Here is a 7,404-nt window from a genome sequence, read left to right as displayed (position 1 = left end):
ATAGAATCATATATAGTTATGGTTTTTATCCTTTTACCTTCTCCCGTTTCCTGATATAGCAGAACTAGGAAATCAACTAAAAGAATTCAAAGTTCTTGTACAGACAAGGGAACTCAATGGAATGAATGAATTCCGATGAGCATGGTGGTCTTTATTATTAGAGAAAGAAATTACAAGAAGAAAGATGATTACAAATTCTGGCTTGAAAATGCTTCAATAATATATTGGATAAATAGCACAAGTTTTAAAATGGAAGGTCCTACTAACATGTATAAATGTTCTGGGTCAGTTGGGTTTATTGGAGGAATGCAGCCACTAATCACTCCAACAACACCACTAATTGCTGCATCAACGAAGTCTGATGTCACTCTATAAAGTGCCCTATCCCGCATAAGCCTACAGTAACGGAAAACTCATCCAAGAAGCAGAGATAATGAATGTGTCAGGTCATCACCAACAGAAAAAACTAAAGAACATTCATTCCTTTAAAATCACCAGGTTATGAATGAGAAAGTAAAAGGTACCTCTCAAGTGGAGTTGTATGGAGAAATTCTCGACATGTTTGCAACTCCTCATTCCACTCTCTTGGCATGCCAAGTGGCTCGCTACCATATAAAAGAGTTACTGAATTCTCAGCCCTGTCTGAATCGCATCTGTGTGGGGACCAATGAATAAATAAATAAAAAAACATGTTAGCATAAAAACTTCAAAAAATGACTACTATTTAACAGCAGAAAGTGCTGTCAAAATTTATATTCAACAAGTATTTATAACACCAATTGTCAGACATAAACGAAGCATGAAATGAATGTTGGGTCAGTTGGACTGCTAGGAAGCATAGATACAATACAAATACGATATGACACACACACACATGCAAATACAGCAAAATTTAAAATTATTTGACACAAATTACTATATGACAATGAGAAAATGATACCACTTAAGGAAGAGCAACCTGATTATCCAACCCCTGGAGCACAAGTTACTATAATGTATAGAATTGAAAAGATAACACTGATGAAACAAATTTCCAGAGATGGCTCACCAGGAACTGGGTATGACCCAAGCCACAAATTAGGCATCAATACAGGCTGCTCCTTTTCAAAACAATGTGCAGCAGCTTTTTGCTCCCAAATTTCGTGGAAAGCTTCATAATTGAAGAAAGGATATAAGTTTAGGCTCTCAAAGCCCCAATTTGGAAAATTTAAGTCTTAAGTCAATGAGTAATAAAATACACTTTGTTACCTTTTTTGAACCTAGGGCTAATCTTTTGCAAGAGAGTAGCAAGAGTTGTTGCTTCAAGGGTAGCTTTGCTTGGCCTTGGGTCAAAAGTCTTTGTGGTGCACGAGTTAACATAAAACATCCTTGTACTTCCCGTTATACAAAACACATTACCCTCCAGCGTTGTCACATCCAAATAAAATGAATCTTCAACAAGCCTGAAAAGCACAGAAAACCTTATCAACTTCCTTTAAACAGAACACAAATATGAAGTGCTATCAACTTAAGAGAGCATTTCTTGAGTTACCTTCTATAGCTTGGGGGAGGATTGAAGGCAGAAAACAATATGCTCTCCACACACTTAACATCCTTCAATGAGGATGGTAGCACATTACTCAACAAACCAGAGATATCCTCCATATAACCAGGTCCATCAAGCTCTGGAACCTAATTTTCAAGGTATCTGATATTTCATGAAATGCAGTAACAAATTAGTAACTACTTCGTACATATTCCAGAGGCAACATACAAAACACTAAGTGCTAACATGGCATAATTAACCCGTATCACAGGTTCAATCTCTCACATTCTTATTTCTCCTTACAGTTTTAAAATACAACTGATGTTAAGTTTTTTGGTCTCTGTGACCATGTTGCAATAATAAGTAGTAGGTGATACATTTTCTCATTGTCATATAGTAATTTGTGTCGAATAATTTTAAATTTTGCTGTATTTGCGCGTGTGTGCGTCATATCGTATCTGTATTGTATCTATGCTTCCTAGTAATCCAACTGACCCAACATTCATTTCATGCTTCGTTTATGTCTGACGATTGGTGTTATAAATACTTGTTGAATATAAATTTTGACATCACTTTCTGCTGTTAAAATAGTAGTCATTTTTTGAAGTTTTTATGCTAACCTGTTTTATTTATTTATTTATTTATTCATTGGTCCCCACACTAACTTTTAGTATGGATTTTAAACTTTATTCAGTGTTGATGAAAGGTGATTGTTTTTTTTCCTAATAAACAAGGTTGATAAACTTTGGTTGGCTCAAGGTAGTGAGATATTGATTATTGTAATTGTATCACTTCATTTGACTTGCAAGTCAACTCTTAGTGGCATGAAATTATTCATTTAATATGCTTGTTTGAACAAGACCACAATTTAAAACATAAGGCCTCCTGAATTTTTATTTATTTTATAAAGGTTCTAAACAGCCATAAAAGGAAGAGAATTATCCCATACCTCCTGAATTCTAAGCTTTATCTTGTTCCTTGTCATTCTGCCGAGAAAGTGAGGTGGATAAGGAAGCATTGGGATTAGAAAGGGAAAGCAACTCTTTAGTATGCCGAACATGAACCCTTATGAACCTATCATCATACAATGCTGCAAACACAAATTCTCCACATTATAATCTGCCAATTTTAAATGTCCAACACGATGTCTCACTTCACTCGATAAACACCTCCAGATTTCTTAAGAACCAACATTGATTAACAAATCAGTAATTATAATCTTATATGCACTATCTCTTCCATCCCATTTTCCATCTCATTTTTCCTTATCTTTCTCGTTTTTTCCTATCATATTACTTATCACATTTGTCAGTTTCTCTCTCTCTCTCTCTCTCTCTTTCTTTTCTTTTTTCTTCTTGTCCTTTCTTCACTCCACCTATGTACACCCGACTTATTCACTAGTCTTAACTAATTACCATACCTGAACCATTTCCAAGGACAACACTACAACCGGTAATACCAGTAACCTCCACAACTATGAGAAGTTTATCCAAACAAAATTTTAACTTGTGTTGAAAGCTTAATTCATTTTACCTTACAAGTACTTATTGACAAGTTAAACAAAGAGGGCCTAACTAAATCACTAAGGGTAAATGACCATTTTGGTCTTGGAAAGTGTATATCAGTAGTAGGACAAAAATGTCGCACTTTTTACACAGAGTCTAAATCAGAATTTTGTTCTTTCAATAATTAAATTGTCACTGAATTACACTTTCAAGGGTCAAAATAGTCATTTACCCAAATAACTAATTAATACTTGACGTGCATGTGACCATTTCCAAGAACAAACCAGCCGTGGTAATGTCTGTAACCTCCGAAATCACACTGCAATCATCGACGCGGTGAACGCGGCCATCCTTCGTGTGCAACGAGTCCTAGCACATGATGAAAGCATGCCTCCTTAGACAGAGTGATCACTCTGTTACTGTTAGTTACATATCATATCAATAAACAGAGTGATAATGATAATAGTGGTACGAGGAACCTAACAGTCAGTGGACAAATAGAGAAAAGAGGGTTTTAGTAGGAGTATATGGAAATGAAAAGAGTGAGGTTTTAGTGTTTTGGTGGTGACGGGTGAGAATGGGACTAGACAGGCTGGAGAATTTACTTAGGCCGGGCTATTTTTCTTTTTATTAATTAACCACTGTAATCATCCGGTGTTGAATTCAATTAAACTTAAAATTTAAATATATATATATATATATATATATATATATATATATATATATATTCTATTTCTTTTTTGAGAAAAAAGTTTATATATGCATTGAAAGTGTAAAAAGTTTTACACACTTATTCAATCATATCCATCATGTATGATAATTTTTATTGATGATTTTTAAAATAATTAATTATCTTAAGGTAATTTAAATAGTAATTTATGATTAAATAATAATATATAAATATTAAACTCTTTTTTAAAGAAAAATTCTTTCTGTTTCTTATCGACTATCGTCTAAGCTTAAATTGAGGTAACCAAGAGTATAATTAAAAAAATATTACTTTAAGTTTTGAAAACAATAAATAAATAGGAGTAAAACCATTTCAAAAAAAAAAATTATAACAACTATTCCAAAAATTTTCCATTTTAAAAGAAACAAACAAAGTAATTAAAAGAATAATTTTTATTAAACGTGACAAGAAATGTAAAAAATTTTTAGGGTCACATTCTTTAACACTTTTTTTACCGTTAAAAATTTAATAAAAATTACAAAATTCAGTAGGTCTCACATTTTATTTAATGATTCTCACCTAATTTTATATTTTTCAATACATATTTACCAATAAGAAAGAGCATTGTGGAGGAGTGTGTTGCTACTAAGAGTGAAAATGGGTTGGGTTGGATCCAACCTTATCTAAGTTAGGTCTAACACTTTTATATTTTTACAACTCAAGTTTGAGCATCTAGACTTGACCTTTGTATAAGTCTGTCTGGTCCGTTAGTCAATTTAAAGGCATGTTTCATATTAAGAAGGGTAAAAAATATTATTTTTTTTAAAAAACCAAATATTTTCATAAAAAACAATAAGGAAATTTTAAACCACAAGATATGAACAAAACTTGCCAACAAATATTACATGTAACATGCTACCAAAGTCTTTTATGTCCCACCAAAAGAAAGAGTCTATATTCTTGTTATCCATCTATGCCTATATGAATTAACCTCTTCCGAACATTAATTAAAATTATTCAAATCATCAAACTACTAAAATAATTTTATAATTTAAATAAAATAATTATGATATTATATATCATATTAATAATAATATTTTTATTGAAAAAATTATCATTGCTAAATGAGCTCATCCTTGGAGCCTAATTGGCTTTTTTTAAGACCCATGGCCTGACCTTTTGACTAAACAAGTTTTTTAAAAAGCTTGAACCTGACTTTTTTTACTCAATGAGTTAGGCCAAACCAAGCCTTACATGGGCCAGGCCATAGGCAGCAAATGGGTGGTCCAACCAAATTTCACCTCTAATTGTTAGCACTCATCTTCTCTCTATTGTTGATTAAAAATTATAATAATTACGAATCTCATTTTTCATTTAATAATTTTCTCCTGATCTAAAAGAAAAGGAGTCAAATTTTAAGATTTCTAATGTATTTGGATCAATAATAAAAAAATGTTGTTTGCATTCATCTACACAAAATTAACCATGTTACTCGGTTGACAAAATTTGATATACTTATAAAATATATATATATTTTTCTGATCTTTTATGTATGTAACATATAAGTTTATTTTTTGTTCTAATCACAAGAAACATGAAATTCACTTTTAGGTGTATTAATTGTTGATTGTCTATTTCTATTCTTTGTTCATTTTGAAGTATATTAATGAGATACTCACTCATTTTCTGTGCAACTAAATGCACTATTTATTAATTGATGGCCTATAAACACTATAAGTCACATTAGTTGGTTGAAAAAATTTATCTCAATAACTGGAATTATGACATTTTAAGTCGGTTAAATCACAAATTTTACGACGATTTTGAACCGTCATAGGACATCATAAAAAGTAAAAATAATACATCAACGGTTGACACAACCGTCTTTGTATGTTACACTTTTTACGACAGTTATACCATAACCGTCTTAGAAAGTTATTGGAATCTAAGACGGTTATTGTAATAACCGTCTTAATATACCCAACAAAACAATGCCTTTTTACGACGATTATACAATCATGGAAGCAAACTACATACTAAGACGATTATTCAAATAATCGTCGTAGTATGTTGAATATACTAAGACGGTGAATCCTAGAACCGTCTTAGTAGGTGTTGAATTTTTTTTTAGTATTTTTTGGGCCTCTTTTTTTTTTTGCAATTTTTTTTTGGTTTTTTATTTGTTGCTCTCTAGTATCTTTAAATAAGACGTACATTTATGTCAACCAAAAGTATCATAATCATATATGTGTGATCTGTCAAGGAAAATTCAAAAAACTCAAATGAAGGAAGTTATAATGAAGGTGAAGTCATCAGAATAAACCTAAAGTGGCATCCAAGACAAGATGTGGACTTGTTGCTTGAGAAGCCTTTGTTGTATAAGCCTTGAGGGCATGATCCCATCGCTGCAGTTTCTCATACCTAAAGGACATCTAATATAAGTCTCTAATATTCTCAAGAGCTTCCACAGATATAAAGTAGAATTGTTTAAGAAAAAGAAGGGATGATGAGCTTAGAAATTAAATATCAAACAGTACCATGGCTCCTTAAGTTGAAAATCTAGATGTTGTTGGGCATAGGTTAGTATTCAAACTGCAGCCTACAAAAAGTAAATGTTTTATTGAAATGCATGGATATCAGATAAAAAAGTTAAAACTATTAGAGTAGCAATGAAATGGTAAATCTTGATTTAAAAAATTCATTTCTATTCAACTCAACCTCATGTTGGTGTAATTGGTTGTTTATATGAATAAAAGCTTCAACTACAGCAACTGGGTTAGCATCCATCTTCTTGGAACATGCTCCTTCAAATTCCATTTCTTTAATTATAGTGTAAGGCTTTTGCAAATGCACGACACTGTGTGCCATTGAAAAGCAACAAGACATGAAAGGTATAAGACAAAGTCAGGGAAATAATCCAATAAAAGGGCAGCATGCATTGAACAAGGACATGGATACATCATGAACATATACACACACACATGAACCCCAAAAGACAAAAAAGAAGAAAAGAGAGATCTTCTCAGCAAGAGCACCAAGAAGGTGTATGTCAATACGGTAACATATTCAGGGAAAACGGTAACATTATATTATACTCTTTACAATTAGCCAAAGCTTAATTGAGAATTACGTATGCCATAATTAATTAGAGAGGAAACAATAGAATAGAGGTAACTCTCCAATTCATAAAAAAATAGTTATAATGCGACCGACTTAGTTTAAAACAATTATGAACAATTGAAGTACGTACATTTGATATAATGATCTATAGAGAGGTGTGATCAAATTCTCAATAATTATTTATAAGAAAAAGTATAGACTGAATTATTTTTTTTCTTCCATAAATGTTGAGGGTCACTGACATACCAGTAGCCAATAGTTAAAGTCTATATCTACACCACCTGTCAAAAATCCACTACTCCAGGCAAGTACGTGGGCTGAGAAAATTAATAGCCCAAAGCCGTCCCATCCCATAATCACTGATATATATATATATATATATATATATATATATATATATATCACAAATTCAAAACTTTGTTCAGACTAAAAATCCACATAATCGTGTACTTTAATTATTTTTTATTGATCATTTTTAATTTTTTTAGTTGGTTTGTGACCTGTATTAGAACTATTCATCATTGTTAACTTCACTACTAAGAAATTAATATACATTATATAGAATACACGTGAAATTGTGAAAC

The sequence above is a fragment of the Glycine soja genome, chromosome 9 (genome assembly GCF_004193775.1).
Source record: "Glycine soja cultivar W05 chromosome 9, ASM419377v2, whole genome shotgun sequence".
NCBI lineage: Eukaryota > Viridiplantae > Streptophyta > Magnoliopsida > Fabales > Fabaceae > Glycine > Glycine soja.
This window is presented reverse-complemented; position numbering follows the sequence as displayed.